The following is a 25,373-nucleotide window of genomic DNA, read 5'->3' on the forward strand; positions in this document are numbered from 1 at the left end:
ACTTACAATGGAGGGAATGCAACAAGGGTTCGTAGTCTGGTTATTGGGATGGCAGGTTTTCATGGATGAGGCCTGTATTCTTTAGCAGAATTAGAAAAAGGAAAAATGATTTCATTGAAGCTTATCAGAGTTTTTAAGTAATCTATAGAACGCATATGGAGATAAACACAAGAGATTCTGCAGATGCTGGAAATCCAGAGCATCACATGCAAAATGCTGGAAGAATTTAGCATCTATGGAAATAAGTAAACAGTCAGCATTTCAGCAAAGATCCTTCTTTTGGACTGGGAAGGAAAGGGGAAGGCACTGGCATAAAAAGGTGTGGGGATGGAGGGAGAGGACTAGCTAGAAGGTGATAGGTGAAGCAAGGTGGATGGGAAAGGTAAAGGGATGGAGAAGAAAAAATCGAATTGAATAGGAGCATGGACCATGGGAGAAAGAGGGGCACTAGGGTAAAGATGTGTTTGGCGATAGGATCCCATTGAAGATGGCGGAAGTTGAAGATGGTAGGAAGGTACTACCACCAAGCACATTTTTACCTCCCACCACCACCCACCCCCCCACAGTGTTTGCTCCTTCTGTGATCCCCTTGTCCATTCATCCCTCCCCACTAATTTCCCTGCTGGTTCATATTCCTGCAAGCGGCAGATATGCTACACTTCATTAGTTACCTCCTCCCCTACCTCCATGCCTCCATTGTGGGCCCCAAACAGTCCTTCCAAGTGAGGCAACACTTGTTGGGGTCATCTATTGCATCTGGTGCTCCTAATGTGCCTTCCCAGCGCTGGAGGTTCATGGCAGGCAGAGTTTTTCTTCCTTCTACCATCTGCGTGAGATGATGGGACTTTCGAGAGACTTTGAGACTTTTTTTTTTTACTGTGCCCATGGTCTGTTCTTTATCAAATTATGGTATTGCTTTGCACTGTTGTAACTATATGTTATAATTATGTGGTTTTTGTCAGTTTTTCAGTCTTGGTTTGTCTTGTGTTTCTGTGATGTCATACTGGAGGAACATTGTATCATTTCTTAATGCATGCATTACTAATGACAATAAATGAGGACTGCGTGTCCTCATAATCTAGATCTAAATCTAAATCTAAGGAGTTGTAAGGCCTGATGTACATTGGGGGATTGCTTTAACAAGCACCTCAGCTCCATCCACCAAAAGCAGAATTTCCCATTGGCCAGCCATTTTAATTCTTATCTCCATTCGAGTTCCAACATGTCAGTCCACGGCCTCCTATTTTGCCATGATAAGGCCACTCTCAAGATGGCGGAGCAACATCTCCTATTCCGCCTAAGTAGCCCCCAACCTGACTGCATGAACATCAATTTTTCCCTCCAATATTTTTCTTTTCCTCTCCACATTCTCTCTTCTTCTATTCCCCATTCTGGCCTCTTACCGCTTCTCCTCGCCTGCCTATCACCTCCCCCTGGTGCCCCTCCTACTTTACTTGTCAGCTTCTAACTGGTGTACCTTCCCCTCCCCCTATCTTTTTATTCAGTTATCTTCCCAGTTCTTTTTCAGTCCTGAAAAAGATTCTCAGCCTGAAATATCAACTGTTTATTCATTTCCACAGTTGCTGCATGACTTTCTGAGTCCCTCCTGCATTTTGTGAATATGGAGATATTTTCCCAAGGACTTTAGAACACATGGTCTCAAAAGAAGGACTAGGTCATTTAGGATTCAAATTCAGATAATTTTTTTTCACTCCAAGTGCGCAGTAAACCTTGGAATCAACATCCTGGAGGATTGTGAAGCTTCGGACACCAAGTTCATTCGAAACTGAGATTGGTAGATTTTTGAAGATTAACAGAATCAAGGGATGTGTGATAAGGCAGGAAAATAGAGTAGAAGTAAAAGCTCAATCATGAACTTGCTGAATAGTTAAGGAAGACTGCAGCACCAGGTGGCCTGAATCTGCTGCTAATTCTTATGCTGATATGTGTCCAAAGTGCATGACTGTTTCAGGTGCTAAGCTTTTTTTAAAAATATGGTCCATTCGTAACCATAATTTGATAATTAGACCTGGGTCAGATAGAGCTATAGAGTAAGGCAGCACAGAAACAAGCCTTTTGGCCCAACTGATTGGAGGTTCAGAGGTGCAGAAAGTCAACAACTTTAAATTCCTTGGTCTTACCATTTTAAAGGATGTGCTGTCACAAAGAAGGCACAACAGAGCCTTACCGCTTTCTTAAAATTTGCAGAGCTTTGTTACGTCATCTAAAACTTTGACAAACTTCTATGGAAGCACAGTGGAAAGTATCCTGACTGGTTGCATCACAGCCTGGTATGGAAACATCAATACCCAGGAATGGAAAAGTCTACAAAAAGTGGTGGATACAACCTGCTCCATCCCAGGCAAAGCCCTCCCTATCATGGAGCACTTGAGCTCATGGAGCATTACCACAAAAAAGCAATATTTCTAATTAAGGACCCCCATCTTTCAGGCCACGTTCTCTTCCTACTGCTACCACTAGGTAGGAAGTACAGGAGCCTTAAGTCCTACACCACCGGTTCAGGAACAGTCATACAACCATCAGGCTCCTGAATTAGTGAGGATAACTCCACTCACCTCAACACTAAGTTGATCCCACAGCCTATGGACTCACTTTCAATGATTCTACAATGCATGTTCTCAGTGTTATTTATTTACTTTTTTATTATTTGCATGATTTGTCTTCTTTTGCACATTGCTTGTTTTTTAGTCTTTGTTATTTCATTTTTCATAAATTCTATTGTATTTTCCTGTTAAAGCCTGTAAGAAAACGAATCTCAAGTTAGCATATGGTGACATGTTATGTACATCGATAATAAATTTACTTTGACTTTGACTCTGTTTCCAATTATTGAGCCACTTCTGAATCTACCTCATTAGTTCCCCATAATCCTATGCATTCTAACCTTCTAGATCAGTCTGCCACATGGGACTTTGTCAAAGGCTTTACTAAATCCCATATAGACAACACCCACTGCCCTACCTTTATATATCCCCTTGGTTACCTGTTCGGAAGATCTCCAAAAGATTCATTAGACATTACCTCTCGTTCTTACAACCATGATAACTATTCCTGATCAGGCCTTGACAATCCAAGTGATAGTAGATTTTGTCCCTCTGAATTCCCTCCAATAACTTCCCTACTATTGAAGTCCTCTCTACCCTTCTTGAATAATGAGATTTTTCTGGAACTTCGCCTACAGATAACAATGTAGCAAGTATCTCTACAAGGATGACTGCAATTTATTCACTGGCATCCCATAAGAACTAACAGTTTAGAATGTTATTGGAAAACAGTGAAAGATTATTGCACCTCCTGCTCAGAAATTAAGATTATATTTTGTGTTGGACTACAGCAGTTTTCTCTAATTTTTCACTGTAAATCCATTAATAAAAAATGTCAGTAAATGTTATCATTAAGCTCAAAGTCAAGAAAAAAGTACTTGTACCTCTCTTTTTAATTGCGGTAAATAATTAGAGATCTGGCTAAGATTTATATATTTTTATCTTGAGACATTACCAACACATCTGATGATGTAATCTGCAGCATTACCTAAGGTTCCTGGTACTCTAAATTCTTTCTGTACAGAATAGGTTGCAAGGTGCTGAATTACAGAATCATAGTCATAGAATTCTCCAACTATTCAACCAATTGTGCTGTGATGATCCTCTGAAAACACCATCCAATTTAGTTCCATTCCTCTGCCAACTTCCCATATCCTTTTACACTTTTTCAAATATTTATCCTTTTAAAAACTAAAATGGATTATGTTTCCTTCAGTGTGTGAGATAGGGCATTCAATGCCTTAACAGCCATCTGCATTATAAAGTCCCCTCATTCTCTCCCTTTGTCCTTTTGCTAGTGACAGGACTGTGGAAATATATTTTCCCTGTTTAAGCACCACTATCAGATTTCCTCTTAACATTCCATGTCTTAATAAGAAGAGCCTATTTTCTTTGCTTCTCCTTTTGCTTACAACATCTAATGTGGTGTTGGTGACCTAGGTATGCTCCCAAGAGTGACGAAAACTAAATCTAATATCCTAACTTCACTATATTCTGTAATTTTAGGATTCTCCTTTTACGTTTGCGTATTATTCAGCTGCTTCTAAAACTCAGGTGTCCATAAGCTTTCTAAAATAAGCAACGTGCTTCATTCATTTTTATTTAAGTGACTGCTCTATAAAGTGTTGTTATTTAGCATGAATTTCCTTAAATCGTTCATAAAAATATTGTTAACTTCATTCCTCTGAAATAAATTTTATTTGAATTTACCTGCCCCACATGTGTATATATTCTTGACACTGTCTACGACTTTTAATAGTTAACCACATTTTTATGATTATGAACACTGATATTGCAATGCTAATTCTGAAGGTAATAGTGACTTTCAGCTGTTCTGGTGGAATCCAGAGCCCCTGGAAGCAGTGGCTTCTTATTCAGACAACTTTCATGATACCACTGGACAACAATTTTTTTCAAAAGTGTTGCTTCCTCTGAATTTTTTTTGTTTATGATAGACTGCTTGAAGATGAACACAAATATAATTTCAAACTACTTGTATCATGTAGGAATTTGGAGAAACAACGAATTAACTTTTATTGAATATAACGTGTTTAATTGCATAATGGTGCTGATGCTTTGCAATAGTTCAACTAAGTTAAAAATATTTTGTTAATGATTTTCATTTGTACTCATTGTCTGAGATTTCTCACTTAAGTGTCACAACAATAATTCGCCAGCACTGATGGATTCCAGTTGCCCTGGTATCTTTTCTCCATGACCGCAATGTCCTGGTGAAACCTTTCACCATGCTCGTCACTGACAGCACCAAGATTTGCAGGGAAGAAGTCTAAATGGGAATGCAGAAAACGAATCTTTAGTGACATGTTGCATTTCATGGTTTTACATGCTTGAAACATGCTTTCAACCAGTTTGGTGCTCTGTAGATGCCAAGAAAAATTTCAACAACTTCCTTGAATGCCTTCCATGTGATTTTCTGTGGTCCCACTAGAAATTCTTCAAATTGCCTGTCACTGATGACCTGTTTGATTTGTGGACCAACAAAAATGCTTTCCTTAATCTTGGCATCAATTATTCTGGGAAGCACTTGTCTCAAATATTAAAATCCTTCATAGAAATTTTTGTGCCTGGTGATAGCAAATTCCATCCTTACAGTCCTGAACCCAATAACTATTACTAAAACTTGTGCTGCCATGCAGCTTGCCCAAGCGTGCCTGGACAAGATAGGAAACATTCCAGCTTATCATGGAGGCAACATTTTAATTGACTTGAATTATGAATTAAAATAATAAACATAAGTGATTTCAAAAAATGGTGCGTGATAGGGAAACTTCATGGTGATTTTCATGATCAGTAGCCCAAAATTCTAAGATACGCCTGAAGGTATTCAGGAAGCAAAATCTTTGCTGTCCAGTGTACTTGGTACTATCCTGAGCTTCTTTGCCACATGGTAAAATTAAGGGGGATTTAAAAAGATTGGCACACACAAAATACCGGAGGGACTCAGCAGATCAGGCAGCATCTATGGAAAGAAATAAAGAGTTGACATTTCGGGCCAAGACTCTTTGTCAGGACTTTAAAAAAATTGGTGAGTTTTTCTTTTTTGATCCATTCCACTGTTTATTAACACCTCATTTTGTATCCCACTATTCATCCCTGAAATCTAAAGGCTATACAATATGTTTAATTAATCCAGTAATCAGATCCACTGTTCCAAAAGTAATGTTTTTACAATTTTGTTTACTGTTCCATCTCATTAATATAACATGATGCAAATGCACTATTCTCTAATGAAATATTTTCAGAAAGGTGTGGATAGCATGGTACTGAATCCTACCTTTCTTTAGATATAAACACTTGTACTTAATATTTTGCAATATTTTGGCTATTTTGATTGTTTCAGTTGCTGGTTATATTTAGTCATTCATGTTACTGGGATGATATGTGACTATTCACCACAATGAAAGTTTTACCTGAGAGACTGACAATGCTGCAAAAGGATCCTGAAATGGGAAAATACGGCCAGGAGTAATTTAACATGAAGAAGTGTCGCGCAGCATTTATGGAAGGAAATGGACAATCTCAGACCTTTGTCTCAACCTGAGACATTGACTGTCCATTCCACTCACAGAATCTGCCTGACCGCACCAAGTTCCTCCAGTGCCTTTGTGTTGCTCCAGATTCCAGCATCTGCCCTCTCTTGTATCCCAACCATTTTATACTTTTCCTTTTGGGTATTGCAGAACGGCTGGGATACTTATCCTTAGAAAAGAGAAAGCTTAGAGGAATTTGAATGGACATTCATATATTAAGGAAATTGTCGCAAAAAAATCCACTGAGATAGGGACAGTGAACTCTATAATGAAGCCTCTGTGAACCTCAGACTCCCTTTCAGTGTTGTACAATTATGAGTTTTATGTTCCAAAGATGGAAATAGATTTTTTTTGACATAAAGTGATTAGTCATTCATAATTAATCCATTTCAGAATATTTATCATTACACATGGAGTTGAGCTAATTATATTTAAGAGAGCTCCAAGGAAAAAAAACTTTAGTCATTAAGCTAAATCATATTAATTTCCAAAAGCAGGCTAACATGGGCAACAGACAAATGCTACAATGCAGTTTTCCCATGAGATGGATTTCATTAATATAAACATTAATGTGTTCGAGGTTAGCTTCCTCCATTATTGAGAAGGAAAATAATTCAACTAATGATTTTTAAAATATAATGATGATTCCCCTTCTAACTTTACAGGTCCCACTTTCTGATTCACAGAACTTTCATTTCATAGACAGTCATTTCATGGGACCTACGACTACACAGACTACTTGCTCCATTGCATTGAATCTCCTATTTTATAATCATCCCCAAATTTCTCACCAAGAATGCTTCTCTCCACTGCCAATCTTCACAAAATACTAGGACTCATGGATTTTAATGCAAGATGTGATTGGGCCTACATACAAACAAAGAAACTAGGAGGAGGAATAGGTTACTCACCACCTCAAACTTGCTGCCATATTCAATAAGGCCAGAGCCAATCTGATTGTAATCTTTTCACATAACACAAAATGTTGGAGGAACTCAGCAGGCCAGGCAGCATCTATGGCAGCAAATGCCATCCCCTTTTCTCAGTTCCACTGTCTCCACTACATCTGCTCTCAGGATGTGGCTTTTCATTCTAGAATGAAGCAGATTTTTCCTTTATCAAAGAAAGGGTTTCCCTTCCTCTACCATCAATGCTGCCCTCAACCGCATTTCTTCCATTTCATATATGTCTGGTCTTACCCCATCCTCCCGCCACCCTACCAGGGATAGGATTCCTCATGTCCTCACCTACCTCCCCACCAGCCTCTGCGTCCAGCACGTAGTTCTCTGAAACTTCCGTCATCTCCAACGGGATTCCACCACCAAGCACACCTTTCACTCCCCCCCCCCCACTTTCTGCTTTCCGCAGGGATCGCTCCGTACTCAACTCCCTTGTCCTTTTGACCCTCCTCAGTGATCTCCCTCCTAGCACTTATCCTTGCAAGCAGATTAAATGCTACACCTGCCCCTACACCTTCTCCCTCACTACCATTCAGGGCCCTAAGCAGACATTCCAGGAGAGGTGACACTTCGCCTGTGGTTCTATTGGTGTCATCTACCGTATCCGGTGCTCTCGGTGTGGCTCCTGTATATCGGTGAGACCCGATGTAGACTGCAAGATAGCTTTGCCAGAGGTAGCGGGATCTCCCAGTGGCCACCTATTTTAATTCCACCCCATTCCCATTCCAATATGTCTGTCCATTGCCTCTTCCATTGTCATGACGAGGCCACACTTAGAACAACACCTTATATTCCATTTGGGTGTTGTTCTAAGTGTGGCCTCATCATGATGGCATGAACATCGATTTAACAAACTTCCAGTAATGCCCCCCACCCACCCTCCTTCACCATTTCCCATTCCCTTTTCCCTCTCTCACGTTATCTCCTTCCGGTGCTACTCCCCCCACCTTTTCTTTCTTCCGTGGCCTTCTGTCTCTTTCAAATTCCCACCTCTTTACTTCATCCCTCCCCCTTCAGGTTTCACCTATCACCTTGTGTTTCTCTCTCCCCTCCCCCGTCTTTTAAATTGACTCCTCATCCTTTTTTCTCCAGTCTTGTTGAAGGGTTTTGGCCCAAGACGTCGACAATACTCTTTTCCATAGATGCTGCCTGGCCTTCTGAGTTCCTCCAGCATTTTGTGTGTGTTGCTCGGATTTCCAGCATCTGTAGATTTTCTCTTGTTTGTAATCTTTTCATATCTGTCTACCTCAGTAACCTTTCACACTCTTACCTAATAAAGTTCGATTTACTCTTGCTTTAAAAATACAATGAATTTTTTTTCAAAGACATGAAGCCCCTGATGGAACATTTTCGCCTCCTTCCAGTCTTGAATGAACACCCATTAAATTTTAGACAGTGATTCCTCAATGCTAATTTCTTTCCACACCAACTATATCAACACCTGAGGATCTTCTATAATTCAATCTCTCTCACTTTCTCTCATCTCCCAGCAGGCACAAATCTGGACAAGGCAACTCACCCAAACCAGGTATGAGTCTGATAAACTATCTCTGAAAAGCTTTCAACGTCCTTCAGGAGACCAATACTGTTCATAAACAGGTTGTTAAATTAATGCAACATTCAGTTAAATACATAGAAAATAGCACATAGCAAATTGTTCAAGCATTGGAATGACAAACCATTGTGTGTAATTGACTTCAAATGAGCCTTTATTCAATATCAATGCATGCAGTTTATAACAGAGTTCCAGTCTTGTAAAACACAAGAGGCTGCAGATGCTGCAAGCTGGAGCAGCAAACAATCTGTTGAAAGAACTTGTGGGTTGAGCAGCATCTGTGGGGAAGGGGACAAATTGTCACAGTTTTGGGTTGAAACTCTGCATCAGACTCAGTCCAGATGCAGGGATTCATCCTGAAATATTGAAGTTCATTTCTTCTGCCGCTTGGCCCATGATGATCCTCCAGTAGACTGGTATTCCATTCCTGTGAACTATCTGCAACCTAGACAGTTTGCAATTCAGAAATGAAAGACACAAGTAGGCAGACAACATATATCTGAGAATTATGGTAACTGACCATATGTAGGCTGCAAACCGAGGTCCCGGACAGAAAAAGATGCCAGCAGCCCCAGAGCAGCTGGCAGATCCTCAGAATCAGAACCAGGTTTACCTATTATCATTGGGATGTGTCGTTAAACTTTTTAATTTAGCAGCAGCAGTACAATACAATGCATAATATAGAAGAAAAATAAATAAATCAATTACAGTGCATATATATTAAAAATCATGCAAAAACAGAAATAATATATATTAATAAAACTGAGGTGGTGTTCATGGGTTCAATGTCCATTTAGGAATCAGATGGCAGAGGGGAAGAAGCTGTTCCTGAATCGCTGAGTATGTGCCGTCAGGTTTTTATTCCTCCTCCCTGATGGTAACAATGAGAAAAGGGCACACCCTGGGTGCTGGAGGTCCTTAATGGATGTTGCCTTTCTGAGACGCCGTTCCTTGAGGATGTCCTGGGTATTGTGTAGGCTTGTGCCCAAGGTGGAGATGACAGGATGCCCTCCACGGTACATCTATAGAAGTTCTTGAGTGTTTTTATTGACATGCCATATCTTCAAACTCCTAATGAAGTATAGTTGCTGTCTTGCCTTCTTTGTAGCTGTATCAATTTGTTGGGACAAGGTTAGGTCCAGAGTGATCTTGACACCCAGGAACTTGAAACTGCTCACTCTCTCCACTTCTGAACCCTCTATGAGGATTAATATGTGTTCCTTCATCTTACCCATCCTAAAGTCCACAATCAACTCTTTCGTCTTACTGATGTTGAAAGCAAGGTTTTTGTTGCAACACCACTCCAGAAGTTGGTATATCTCATTCCTGTATGCCCTCTTAACTCCATCTGAGATTCTACCAACAATCGTCTCATATGGAGATCTTCTGCAATGTCTCCCAAATGCTTGTTTGTATGTGTGGTCTGTATATACTGTAAGTTGGGTACTCATCTCCTGCAAAGGACTTGTATGCACACGGGAGATCAGTTGGGAAGTTTCCTTGAGAATCAACATATTTTGAGTTATGTAGAACTTCTACAAAATAATGATGTGTTGCAGGTAACTGACATCATTTTGATGTGAGCATAACCATTGTTGATAAGGTTGTTGGTCAGGTTGGGTCTGTCTTTGTCCAATGCGTTCATAGAACATAGAAATCTACAGTATATTACAGGCCTTTTGGCCCACAATGTTGTGCTAACCATGTAACTTACTCTAGAAACTGCCTAGAATTTCCCTACTACATAGCCCTCTATTTTTCTAAGCTCCATGTATCTATCTAAGAATCTCTTAAAAGACCCTATTATACTGCCTCTACCATCATTGTTGGCAGTGCATTCCACACACTCACCACTCTCTGTGATTAGTGTGATGACTTACCTCTGACATCCCTCTTGTACCTACTTCCAAGCACCTTAAAACTATGCCCCCTCATGTTAGCCATTTCAGCCCTGGGAAAAAGCTACTGGCTATCCACACGATCAATGCCTCTCATCATCTTATACACCTCTATCAGGTCACCTCTCATCTTCCATCGCTCCAAGGAGAAAGGCCGAGTTCACTCAACCTATTCTCATAAAGCACACTCTCCAATCCAGGCAACATCCTTGTAAATCTTCTCTGCACTCTCTCTATAGGATCCACATGCTTCCTGTAGTGAGGCGACCGGAACTGAACACAGAACTCCATTCACTTCAGACAAAGGACTTCCCCTGGTATTTTTGTGTTACAATAGGCCAGTTACCATAATTCTCAGATACATTGTGTCAGTCACTTATGTCTTGCCTGCTTCCTAAGAATAGCTGTTTTTGTCCCTTATATTTTCAAATTACATATATGTTACCGTATATTTCCCTGAGATGGTGGGGATTCTTTATGATAGATGCTACTTTCCTGTGACAGCACTCCTTGTAGATGTGCTCAATGGTGGGGAGGGCTTTACCCCCGCACCCGTGTCCACTACCTCTGTAGACTTTTCCGTGATGCAACCAATCAGTGTACTCTCCACTGCACATTTATAGAAGTTTGCCACAGTTTTATATGTCTGCCAAATCTTCACAAACTTCTAAGAAACTAGAGATGCTGCCGTGCTTTCTTTGTAATGGCACTTGTGTGCTGGAGCCAGGACAGATCCTCTGGTATGATAACAGTAAGGAATTTAAAGTGCTGACACTCTTCACCTCTGATTCCCCCGATGATGACTGGCTCATGGACTTAAGGCTTCTTCCTCCTGTAGTCAATAATCAGCCATTTGGTTTTGCTGATGTTGATTGAGAGAGGTTGTTGTGGCACCAATCAGCCAGATTTTCAAGTTCCCTCCTATAAGCTGATTCGTCACCACCTTTGATTCAGCCAGTGACAGTGGTGTCATCAGCAATTTACACATGGCATTGCAGCTGGGCTTAGCTTCACAGTTGTAAGTATAAAGCGAGTAGAGCAGGGTACTAAGCACATGGCCTTGTGGTACCCCTGTGTTGATGGTGATTGCAGAGGAGATGTTGCTAATATGAACTGACTGGAGTCTGCAAGTGAGTATATTCAGGATCCAATTTCACAAGGAGGTTTTGATGCTGAGATCTTAGAGCTATTGATTAATATTAAGGGAAAGATGGTACTGAATGCCAAGCAGTAGTCAATGAAGTGCTACAGCAACAAACTCTTACCGAATAAAAGCTAGACCAAGAAGCTGATTATTGACCAAAGGAGGAGGAGACTGGAGGTCTATGAGCCTGACCTCATTGGGGTTTGGAGGTGCAGAAAGTCAGCAAACTTTAAATTTGTCGGTGTTATCATTTCAAAGGATCTGTCCTAGCTCCAGCACATAAATGTTTTTACAAAGAAAGCACAGCAATGTCTTTGCTTCCTTAAAAGTTTGCAAAGATTTGGCATCTTGTGTAAAGCTTTGACAAACTTCTATAGACATGCAGTGGAGAGAAAACTGACTAGTTGTATCGAGGCCTGTTCTGGGAACACCAATGCTCTTGAACGGAAAAGCCAATAAAACGTAGTGATTTGGCCCAGTCCATCATGAGTAAAGCCTTCTCCACCATTGAGTACATCTACACAGAGCAGTGTCACAGAAAAGCAGCCTCCATCATCAAGGACCCCACCATCTAGGCCATGCTCTTTTCACACTTCTGACATCAGGGAGGTAGTGAAGGAGCTTCAGGACTAACACAACCAGGTTCAGTTACTGGTTTTGCTTCTCAACCGTCAGGCTCTTTAACCAAAGGGGATAACTTGCCACAAGGGTCTGTGTTGGGACCAGTTCCTTTTGCGTTATAGGTCAGTGATTTGGATGATGGAATTGATGGCTTTGTTGCAAAGTTTGTAGACGATATGAAGACAGGTGGAGGGGCAGGTAGTTTTGAGGAAGTAGAGAGGCTATAGAATGACTTAGACAGATTAGAAGAATGGGCAAAGAACTGGCAGATGGAATATAGTGTCGAGAGGTGCATCGTTATGCGCTTTGGTAGAAGAAATCAAAGGGTTGACTATTACCTAAATGGAAAGAGAATACAAAAAATGACATGCAAAGGGACTTGAGATTCCTTGTGCGGGATTCCTTAATGGTTAATTTGCAGGTTGAGTCTGTGGTGAGGAAGGCAATTGCAATGTTAGCATTCATTTCAAGAGGACTAGAATATAAAAGCAAGGGTGTAATGTCAAGAGTTTATAAAGCACAGGTGAGACCTCACTTGGAGTATTGTGAGCAGATTTGGACCCCTTATCTTAGAAGGGATGTGCTGAAACTGGAGAGGGTTCAAAGGAGGTTCACAAAAATGATTCTAGGATAGAATCGCTTGTCATATGAAGAGCATTTGATGGCACTGGCCTGTATCACTGGAATTCAGAAGAATGAGGGGTGACCTCATTGAAACCTATCAAATGGTGAAAGTCCTTGATAGAGTGGATGTGGAGAGAATGTTTCCTATGGTGGGAGAGTCTAAGACCAGAAGACACAGCTTCAGAATAGAGGGGCATACTTTTTGAATGGAGATGAGGAGGGATTTCTTTAGCCAGAGAGTGGTGAAACTGTGGAATTCTTTGCCACAGGCAGCTGTGGAGGCCAAGTCTTTATGTTTATTTAAGGCAGAAATTCTTGATAGTTTAGGCCATGAAGGCAGAAGATTGGGGCTGAGAGGAAAATTGAATCAGCCATGATGAAATGGCAGAACAGACTCGATGGGCCCAATGGCCTAATCCTGCTCCTACATTGTATAGTCTAACTTCACTTAACTTCACACATCCTAACACTGAACTGTTCCCACAAACTATTGACTCACTTCCAAGGACTCTTCAATGGTTCAGTGGTTTAATTTAATTTCAGAGAATGTATACAGTATACAACCTGAAATCCTTACTCTTCACAGACATCCACGAAACAGGAAAAAAACCCAAAGAATGAATGACAGAAACAGATTAGAACTCTAAAGACCCCCTCCCCCTCCCATGCACAAGCATCAACCCTCCCCCACTTACCCCCACTTATTTCAGCAGAAAGCATCAGTCCCCACCACCCACTGAGCCTCCAAAGACCAAAATCCATAGTCCATCAAAAACTACGGCTCATCACGACACCACGACATCTCAACAGGCCTTCTCTCTCATTAATGGGGGGAGAGAGATATTACTCCTGCACAGTGAAAGGGGAGGCCAACAGCTCAATGTTTCAATTTTCTAGTCTGAATGTCGTTCATTTCAAGCACCTCCGACTCAAGAATCAACAGCAATCTCTCTCGCTCATTGAGGGAGAGCAAGAGAGAAACCGACCACCAGGAAAAGACTCTTTTGTGTCAAAGTGAAGACCGATCTCTACAAAGTGATTTATATTGATTACAAGCATAAAATACGAAATAATTAATTGCACAAGTTTTCACACCCTTTAATATGACACACCAAATCATCACTGGTGCAGCCATTTGGTTTTAGAAGTCACATTATTAGTTAATGGAGATCATCTGTGTACAATCGAGGTGTTTCAATTGATTGCAGTAAAAATGCGCCTGCTGTTGAGTCAGTATCCTGGCAAAAACTACACCATGAAGACAGCAGAACATTGCAAACAACTCCATGAAAAGGTTATGGAAAAGCACAAGCCAGGAGATGGATCCAAGAAAATTTTCAAGTCACTGAATATTCCTTGGAGTACAGTTAAGTCAATGAAGAAATGGAAAGAATAAGGCACAGCTGCAAGTCTGCCTAGAGCAGGCCATCCTCAAAAACTGAGTAACCATGCAATAAGGGGTCTACTGAGGGAGACGTATGACAACTCTGGCGGAGTTACAAGCTTTAGTGGCTGAGATGGGAGAGACTGAGCATATAGCAACTGCTGCCCAGGTGCTTCCAGTCACAGCTTTATGGGAGAGTGGCAAAGAGAAAGCCACTGCGGGGAAAAATCTCACATAAAATCTCATCTGAAGTTTTCTCATGCCATGGGGAGACTCTGATGTCAGCTGGAAGAAGGTGCTATGGTCTGACAATCTGCTGATATCAAACCAGAGCTTTTTGGCTATCAGGCTAAACACTATGTTTGGCGTAAGCCAAGCACCACACGTCATCAAAAGCACACCATCCCTACCATGAAACATGGTGGTAGCTGCATCATGCTGTGGGGTTGTTTCACTGCAGCAGGCCCTGGAAGGCATGAGAAGGTAGAGGGTAAAATGAATGCGGCAAAACACAGGGAAATCTTGGAGGAAAACTGATGCAGTCTGCATGAGAACTGAAACTTGGGAGAGCATTTGCTTGACACAAACATGAAGCCAAAGCTACACAGGAATGGCTTAAAAATGAAATTAATGTCCTGGAGTGTCCAAGTCAGAATACAGACCTCAATCCATTTGAGAATTTGTGGTTGGATTTGAAAAGGGCTGTTCACTCATGATCCCCATGCAATCTGACAGAGCTTGAGCAGTTTTGTAAAGAAGAATGGGGAAAAATTATAGTGTCCAGATGTGCAAAGCTGATAGTGACCTATCCACACAGACTAAAGGCTATAATTTCTGCCAACGGTGTATCTACTAAATACTGACTTGAAGGGGTGAATACATGCAATCATGAGGAATTCTGCAGATGCTTGAAATTCAAGCAACACACATCAAAGTTGCTGGGGAACGCAGCAGGCCAGGCAGCATCTCTAGGAAGAGGTACAGTCGACGTTTCAGGCCAAGACCCTTTGTCAGGACTAACTGAAAGCAGAGATTTGTAAGTGGGAGGGGGAGATCCAAAATGATAGGAGAAGACAGGAGGGGGAGGGATGGAGCCAAGAGCTGGACAGTTGATTGGCAAAAGGGATATGAGAGGATCATGGGACAAGAGGCCCAGGGAGAAAGAAAAGGGGGAGTGGGGGGAAACCCAGAGGCTGGGCAAGGGGTATAGTGAGAGGGACAGAGGGAGAAAAGGGAGAGAGAGAGAGAGAGAGAGAAAGAATGTGTGTATATAAATAAATAACGTATGGGGTACAGGGGGAGGTGGGGTATTAGCGGAAGTTTGAGAAGTCAATGTTCATGCCATCAGGTTGGAGGCTACCCAGATGGAATATAAGGTGTTGTTCCTCCAACTTGACTGTGGCTTCATCTTTACAGTAGAGGAGGCCATGGATAGACATATCAGAATGGGAATGGGACGTGGAATTAAAATGTGTGGCCACTGGGAGATCCTGCTTTCTATGGCGGACAGAGCATAGGTGTTCAGCAAAGCGGTCTCCCAGTCTGCGTTGGGTCTCGCCAATATATAGAAGGCCACATCGGGAGCACCGGATGCAGTATATCACCCCAGCCGACTCACAGGTGAAGTGTCGCCTCACCTGGAAGGACTGTCTGGGGCCCTGAATGGTGGTAAGGGAGGAAGTGCAAGGGCTTGTGTAGCACTTGTTCCGCTTACAAGGGTAAGTGCCAGGAGGGAGATCAGTGGGGAGGGATGGGGGGGACGAATGGACAAGGGAGTCACGTAGGGACCGGTCCCTGCGGAAAGTGGAGGGGGGGGGCGGGAAAGATGTGCTTAGTGGTGGGATCCCGTTGGAGGTGGGGGAAGTTACAGAGAATAATATGTTAGACCCGGAGGCTGGTGGGGTGGTAGGTGAGGACAAGGGGAACCCTATTCCTAGTGGGGTGGTGGGAGGATGGAGTGAGAGCAGATGTGCGTGAAATGGGGGAGATGCGTTTGAGAGCAGAGTTGATGGTGGAGGAAAGGAAGCCCCTTTCTTTAAAAAAGGAGGACATCTCCCTCGTCCTGGAATGAAAAGCCTCATCCTGAGACTTCAGGGCCCCAGACAGTCCTTCCAGGTGAGGCGACACTTCACCTGTGAGTCAGCTGGGGTGATATACTGCGTCCGGTGCTCCCGATGTGGCCTTCTATATATTCGCGAGACCCGACGCAGACTGGGAGATCGTTTCGCTGAACACCTACGCTCTGTCCGCCAGAGAAAGCAGGATCTCCCAGTGGCCACACATTTTAATTCCATGTCCCATTCCCATTCTGATACGTCTATCCACGGCCTACTCTACTGTAAAGATGAAGCCACACTCAGGTTGCAGGATCAATACCTTATATTCCGTCTGGGTAGCCTCCAACCTGATGGCATGAACATTGACTTCTCAAACTTCCGCTAATGCCCCACCTCCCCCTCGTACCCCATCCGTTATTTATTTATATACACGTATTCTTTCTCTCACTCTCCTTTTTCTCCCTCTGTCCCTCTGAATATACCCCTTGCCCATCCTCTGGGTTTCCCCCCCTCCCCCTTTTCTTTCTCCCTGGGCCTCCTGTCTCATGATACTCTCATATCCCTTTTGCCAATCACCTGTCCAGCTCTTGGCTCCATCCCTCCCCCTCCTGTCTTCTCCTATCATTTTGGATCTCCCCCTCCCCCTCCCACTTTCAAATCTCTTACTAGCTCTTCTTTCAGTTAGTCCTGACAAAGGGTCTCGGCCCAAAACGTCAACTGTACCTCTTCCTCGAAATACATGCAATCAATTGTTTCGTGTTTTATATTTGTAATTAATTTTGATCACTTTGTAGAGATCTGTTTTCACTTTGACACAAAAAAGTCTTTTTCTGTTGATCAGTGTGAAAAAAGCCAAATTAAATCCATTGACATTCAATGCTGTAAAACAATAAAACATGAAAACTTCCAAGGGGGTGAATACTTTTTATAGGAACTGTATGTCATGTGGCTGCACTTCATGTAAAAAAACACATACAGCTGCCAGTTTGCCACACATTAGGCAGTGGCCTTTCTTGACCCCAGTGTGTCCTGGTGATTTAAATTGCCAATTATTTCTTTTAACATCTTTGGGAGAAAGGAGGCTTTATGTTAACAATATAGAGGATGATAAAAATAAGTCTTAGACTGGTGATTGCTTATCATTAATTATTCTTATTACTATATCATCTGACAACCTCTCTCTGCTTCCTAACAATAGCACCAATCCCTTAGACAACTGGGGCATAAGTTCACTTCTTCTGTATTTAATTTTCCTCACAATAAATCATAATTTTTGTTGGCTTTTCTAATTACTTGCTCTATCTGCATGCCAGCCTTTTGTGAATCATCCACTGGAAAGCTCAGATTGCCGCTTCTCTCAGCTCTGTAATATCTCGCCATTTAGATAACCAATTTATTGGTTCCACATTTTCTCACACATTTTACTCTTTTGTCACATCTTCGTCCACTCATTTAAAATGGTCTGTTCGTTCCTGCATTCAGAGTCCCTCCTGCTTTGAATAAAGGAGTTACATTTGCTAGTTTCCAATCTGATGGAGTATTCCATGAATCTCAGGAATTTTAGAAAATTAAATCCATTGCATCAACTATCTCACCAGCTGCTGCTTTTTAGATTCTCAGGTGAAATCCATCAGGATGTAAAGATGAGTCACCCAGCATCTTTCGGAGTTTTCTCTTCAAGATAGAACTTACTTCTATCTTCCACCGAGGATAAGTGACCACATTCTTAATAGACTTCTAGCCTGCTCATCGACAACTATTGGGGCTCTTTCTCAAATTGGCAGCAGAGATTTCAGCTTATCTAAGATGCCAAAATCTTATGTGGATGAAGTTTTACCTTCCTTGAAATTTGTGAAATCAGTCTGCCTATTCAAGTAAGATGAACTACATAATGGATAATAATGACACACAGATTCATTTAAACATATTTAACAATATTAAAATTTCCAGATCCTGTTTAAATATCTATAAGCAGCAGTGGCTATTTATATGAAAATAATCTGAGTTAGTGAGTCAATGCAGTGAGCTCTGGGGAACAGAATCATGTTGGAAAATATCAAGACTATTCAGCTCATTATGTCATTATCACATCTCAGGATGGCATTAGTAATATTAATGTTGGCCATGAAATAATGAACAATGAGACAAAGATCCTAGTTTAGACCATTATGCAATGCATAGTCAATCTGCATTATACTCAGAATGACATTTTTGTTCAATGTGCTTCAGTAAGAGAAATTCATTTGCAAATACCTATCTTCTCAATCAAGCACTACAAACTGGAGCCATCTTCAATTTTCATCACACCAATCATATTCAATTTTGATAGCAGGATAAATAGCCTTTGGCAGCACAAAAGTATCTTTCAAACCAGGAATCAGAGGAGTTCAAATTTGTTAAGTGGAGAGCTTTTGGAACATGGCGATTGAGAGGAAGCACACATACCCTGTAATAGAGGGGGCAAAAGCTGCAGAGCTAGTTCAAAGAAGACCAGGAAGAGTAAAGTATGGTCAGGAAGAATTTCCTGAGATTTGAAAATTACGTAATCACGGGGAAGGAGGCCAGAAGTCATAGAAGGTTGGGAGTAGTCAGATTGGATTGGATATACTCCTGCAGGAGAGTGAATTTACAGAAACCACCTGGCCCAGATGGGGTACCTGGACAACTACTAAAGACCTGTGCTGATCTACCGGCTGAAATGTTCACCATTATCTTTAATCTGCCCTTTAGCAATCTGAGATACCCATCCTTGTCAAGCAGACCTCAGTCATAGCAGTGTCTAAGAAGAACATGGTAACTTGCTTATCAACCTGTAGCACTTACATCCACTGTGATGAAGTGCCTTGAAAGATTACTGATGAAACACATCAACTCCTGCCTAAGCAGCAAACAGGATCCACTCCAGTTTGCATATCAACACAACAGGTCCACAGCAGAAGCCATTTCACTGACTCCTCACTCAACTCTGGAACATCTGGACAGCAAAGATGCATACATCAGGATGTTTTTTATCGACTGCAGCTTAACATACAATACTATCATCCTCTCAAAACTAATCAATAAGCTTCAAGACCTTAGCCTCATTACCTCCCAGTGCAACTGGATCCTCAATTTCCTCACATGCAGACCCCAATCATTTTGGATTGGAAACAGTATCTCCTCCACAAACTCCATCAGCACAGGTGCACAACAAGGCTGTGTGCTTAGCCCCCTGCTCTACTCGCTTTAGACTTATGACTGTGTGATTAAGCACAGCTTCAATGTCATGTTTAAGTTTGCTAACAACACCCCTGTCACTGGGCAAATCAAAGCTGGTGATGAATCAGCAAATAGGAGGGAGATTGAAAACTGGCTGAGTAGTGCCACAACAACCTCTCACTCAATGTCAGCAAGACCAAGGAGCTGATTATTGAGGAGAAGGAGGAAACCAGAGGTCCATGAGCCAGTCCTCGGATGACCAGAGTAGAGGGCCAGCAACTTTAAAATCCTCAGTGTTATTATTTCAGAGGACTTGTCCTGGGCCCAGATGTGGAGAGTATGTTGACTTGTGTGCATCACAGCCTCAAATGGAACACCAAAGACCTTGAATTCCATTGACCACATCTACACAGAGTGCTGTTGCAGGAAAGCAGCATCCATTGTCATGGACCCCCACCACCCAGGTTATGCTCTCTTCTCACTGCCGTCAGGAAGGTGGTACATGAGCCTCAGGAGTCACATCACCAGGTTCAGCAACAGTTGTTAACCCTCAACCATCAGGGTCTTGAAGAAGTGGGGATACTTTCATTCAACTTTACTTGCCCTATCACTCAACTGTTCTCACAACCTATGGACCCACTTTCAAGGACTCTTCGTCTCATGCTCTTGATATTTATTTATTTATTATTTTCCTCTTTTCTATTTGTACACTGGTTGTTTGTCCACCCTGTTGGGTGCAGTCTTTCATTGATTCTATTATGGTTCATGGATTTACTGAGTATGCCCACAAGAAAATGAATCTCAGGGTTGTACATAGTGACAAATATGTACTTTGGTAATAAATTTACTTTAAATGTCGGTGAAGTTCTGAGAAGGGTAATGATTTAGCTGCTGTTGAGCAGTGATTGGCATATGAAGATTTCAGAGGCAGTTAACCATGTGTAGCGGAAATAGTTTTGTTGGGGTTTCAAGCTTGTACAGGATGTCAAAGTCACAGTCTAACTCTACTCTTCTTGGGGAATACTTTTTCAGGAGAGAACTAGGGAAACTCAGTTTGGCCAGTAAGTAAAATAATTCAATTGATAAATATATTAAAGTTCACTTGAGCAAACTTTTTGACATCTAATCAATAATCATTTTCAGTGAATGTTGCCAAGTATTCATAGACAAACATTCCTTTTCACCTGGCATTTGGTATTGCTTTACCAAACTTACTTTTTATTTATGGTGTATTTAATTTATGCTGATACTTTATGCTAGAATAAGTTGGGGGAGGGGATGGGAGGGTTGATGCTTGTGTGTGGAGGGGAGTAGAGGGCTTTGGGATTCTTACTTTGTTCTGTCATTCATTCTTTGGGGTTTTTCATCTGTCTTTCAAGGATGGCTGTGGAGAGTGAGAATTTCAGGTTGCATATTGTATACGTCCTCTGATATTAAATGGAACCATTGATCTTTACCTATCTGTCTATTTAATTGTTTTTCAATATTTGATCTCTTTCATGTGACTAACAGGAAGCACCTTTAATATTGTGATTACTTGCATAGTAATTAATTTCAACATTTTAATTTATTAACCACTGTTTCAAAATGCAACAATATCTGACATTAGAATGATTAGACCTGCAAAGTTTGTGACAATTAACAATTACTTGTATCTAAATCAGAACTCATTTATTTGCATTGCACAAACATAGATAAAATAGTTCAATATAAAGTACCTTTCCTTCCAAGTTGAAAAGCCACATATTTAAATCTGACATCGCTTGTTTCATTGGATACAATTCCTGGGCAGTAATAATGGAATAGAAAATGGCCGTCTTTGTATTAAATTGCTGCAAAATGGACTCTTCATTACTTTTCTCTTTACCAGCCTGGATTTGTAGCCTTCACCTAGGTGACTGATTCTAAATTCTAAAAGAACTTCTGGAAATTACGACAATGCAATTTTTGCAGAATGCTGTTTGCCAAATCATTGTGAGAAACTGTATTTAAACTCACAACATTCGCAATTAATGGATAGCAATTGAGCTCTGGCTAGATATATGGATATACCAAATATGATATTCAGGGACAATAAATAAAGCATAGGTAAATGCTGATTGACTCCAATAAACATATGCAATTAGGTTTCTGTTGTACTTATAGAATTTACTGTTACACATATGGAAACTGATGTAATTAAGACATTTCTTCAGGGAAATTCAGCTGGAATCAACATAATAGTGCCTGTCAGAGCCAAATTTCATATGGTAATTGAAATTAGTTATTAATACAAGTAGCCATAGATAGTGCTTTATCATTCATTATAGAAATACTAGGAATATTTATTAATTTTTCGTCAATGTGCAGCTGCTATTCTGAAGATAGGTATTTGGTTCATTGAAAAAAAATTAAGATGGTGCTGATAAGGGATGACTCTTTGGATGCGGCTCCAATGGGAATCATCAAATTTTCCTGTTCAGGACTACTACAGCTGAAATACAGCCATAACATGGGTACGTCAGTAAGCAACATCATTCTAAGTTTAAAACAAAAATCTATCAATACTCAAAAATTGAAAAATCCCGGACTGCAGACTCAGGTTACAAGTGCAATTCCCCTTCAAAAAAATGGAAGATCATAAACTGAACCTGTCTACAGGTATGATTTAAACAAGGAGGCTTTAAACCTCAACTCCCGACTATCCCTGCTGGGAAAGTAAAGTAATCTAAAATTCTCCTTCTTTGGCCATCATGGAGAAAATAAGCCAAGTGCCCTTCTTAGTATATTGAATATCAATCTTCTACTTAGTTTTATTTTAGCCGGTTCTGTGGAGTTCAATAAAAGTTTTCTCATCATCTTGTCTGTAGATACAATATATTTGCAGTGGTGCATGTACTGTAGATACAGTTGAGGACTCAAGACTTCACTGTAAGTTAGTCAATCTTTTGCATAGATATTGAACTCCACTTTCAATAATAAAGAATGGTAGTATGCATTTTAGAGAGCTGTGGAAAGAGAAATGCTTATGAGCAATCATAAAATTAGATAAAATGATACTTGAGAAGACATGAAAATAGTTCACACAGTTCACATTATTTAGCTCTCATGTCTTCATTTCCATAAAGTTTTGTGAAAATAACAAGACCAACCCCCAAGCAAATAATGTAAATTATATGAAACCTGCAGTAAAATGTTACTTTGAAGGTCAAGGTTTTAAATTAATTCAATCTGGCTTTTGTGTGCAGCAATGCGTCCTGCACAGTCTAAGAGGCAGGAAGTTAAAATGAGGCCATGCCTACCTGCTTAAATAGATCCCATAACACCATTCAAAGAATATGAAGTTAACATACACTCTCACATCCCACCAAAACCCACATCATCTCTTCATTTATTTCTTTGGTATGACACCTCAATAAACATAAATCAGTTGACGTGCTTTCCTGCTTTATACATCCAGTACATTTGAGGAGCTGTAAATCCGATAAGACATTCTCTTGGTGTAAAAAGCATGACACAAATGCATCTTCACTCCTCTTTTTGCACGGGCTTTTCCTACAACTTGAATAAATCATATTGCACACAAAAGGGGGAACTTTTGATCTATTGTCATTCTACACAAATGGCAAATTTAATGCAGCCATGATTGGATGTGAAAAGATTCCCAGCTATACTATATAATGTGCCTATGAATTATTAGATAAAATGTATTAAATGTCATATTCATATGGAGGTCAGACTTTAGAGCAAATTTCAAAATACAAAATTTGGATGGCATAATTTGAATTTTCTGAAAGCCTATGAAATATTATAGGAGTAGATGTGAAGCAATTATGTGAAAATTGAATGGAAGTGCTGGAATGTTTCAGAGTGGAAATTAGAGACATTTGATGGTGCCAAGATGAGACCATTGTAAAGATAGTAAGAAATGTCTTTGCAAGAGAGGAGTTAGGCCATTACTGAGGGACTGATGAAAATCCATAAGGAGAAAGGTTGAGGTACAACCCTGGGCAGGTAAAACCCAAGGATTGTAGACAGTGGGTGTTGTGGAAAGATAGCAAAGTAGATGACTGTTTCATTAGTTGATAAAGATTTGTAGTGGAACCGATAAATGGAATCTCTAATAGTGGGAGTAAGCAAATAATGCAGTGAAAACAAAACAGGAAACATAATTAATTAAGAGCAGAGATCTTTTTAGATTAGGAATACTACTGAAATAGCTTGTTCTTCTGCCATCAGGCAAACATTACAGGAGCATCAAAACTAAAACCACAAGGCTACCAAACAGCTTCCTCCCACAGGTAGTCAGACTGCTAAATAGCTGCTCTACCTGACTCAACTTTGGACACCTTTAACTTGCACTGGACACCTATAACTTGATTTTAAATGACATGTGGCTGTTGTGTTTTACTATTTATTGTTATTTAGTGTTGCGTTTGTTATGTTATGATTGTTCTGCTCCTGGGAAACACTGTCTCATTCTGCCCTGCAGAGCTGATGTATGGTTAGAATGACAATAAAGTTTTTTGAATCTTGAATCGATACTAACCAAAACTGAAAGCCTACTTGGAGATTATCAGGAGCGGGCAGAAAGTTTAAGTTAAAAGATGTGTATAAAATATTGAAAACTAAAACCAATTTTAATATTCCAAACCCTTGAAATACATTTGTAAATGAACAGAATGGCTGAACTAGTGGAGTTGTTTGTTTTTCCCTCTGTGGCTGATTATTTGCATCATTCTGTTTTAATGTGCAGCAATCTTAAGCGATCTAAATAAAACAATAAGGAAATATTCAGCCCACCCAAAATATCAACTGTTGATAAATTCTAATATTTATAATATTTTCTGGTCTAGTTTTCAGAATTCCTGCATCTGTAATATTTGATGTTACTTCTGGAATGTGGGTTTGAATTTAGCTGATAATGATTGAAAAAGAGGGAATTGATGGGATGACTGATAACTGGCACAGGCTTGATAGGCAATCTAATCTCTAGTATGCCATAAGGAATTACAAAATCGAAATCTTCCCTGACTGCTTGAAGAACTCTTTTCAAATTGGATTCTTTCACTTAATTGAGTAAGTGGGCAACTAAAATCATAAAATTATTTGAAATATCCTGCAGAATGAATATCCATACCAAGGGTATGGCCATTCAAATACTTGGGCACTGGTCTTGGATTGTTCAAAATGAAAGCATTTGACTTCACACACAAAATGCTGGAGGAACTCAGCAGTCCAGGCAGCATCTACTTTTTTTCCCATAGATGCTGCCTGGTCTGCTGAGTTCCTCCAGCATTTTGTGTGTGTTGTTTGGATTTCCAACATCTTGTTTGTGAAAGCATTCCACTTCTTGGCTTTAATATCTCTCTTATCTTCCCTTCAAAACAGGAAGTTTCTAAAACATCAGAGACTGTTTCCAATACATATTGGAAATGTGGAAGAGAATTCCGTATCTTAATTGCCTTCCCAAAGGAATCTTTACAGTATACTTAATCTTGGATTATTTGTATTTTATAGTGATGATTTTAAATTTGTGTCCTTTAATTATGGAAAACTATCACCAACCAAATTCACTTGTACAAAAGCACTCTTCTATTTAAAATATATTATACTGAGGTCTTGCAGTTTCCATCGCATTATTTTGGAGGAGGAAAAGGAGAATTGTTCATGTCTTGGCTGCATTCATCTCTTATTCCACACTACTATAAAATGTGGGTGTTACCATATTGCTGCTGTGGGAACTGGCTGTGTGAAAATTGGTAGTTGTATTTATTGAAGTAAAGGAGTGGTACCAAATGCTTGGCGGTGAACTGAAGTTATGAAAGATGCTATAAAA

This window comes from Mobula birostris, chromosome 12, assembly GCF_030028105.1.
Source record: "Mobula birostris isolate sMobBir1 chromosome 12, sMobBir1.hap1, whole genome shotgun sequence".
Classification (NCBI taxonomy): domain Eukaryota; kingdom Metazoa; phylum Chordata; class Chondrichthyes; order Myliobatiformes; family Myliobatidae; genus Mobula; species Mobula birostris.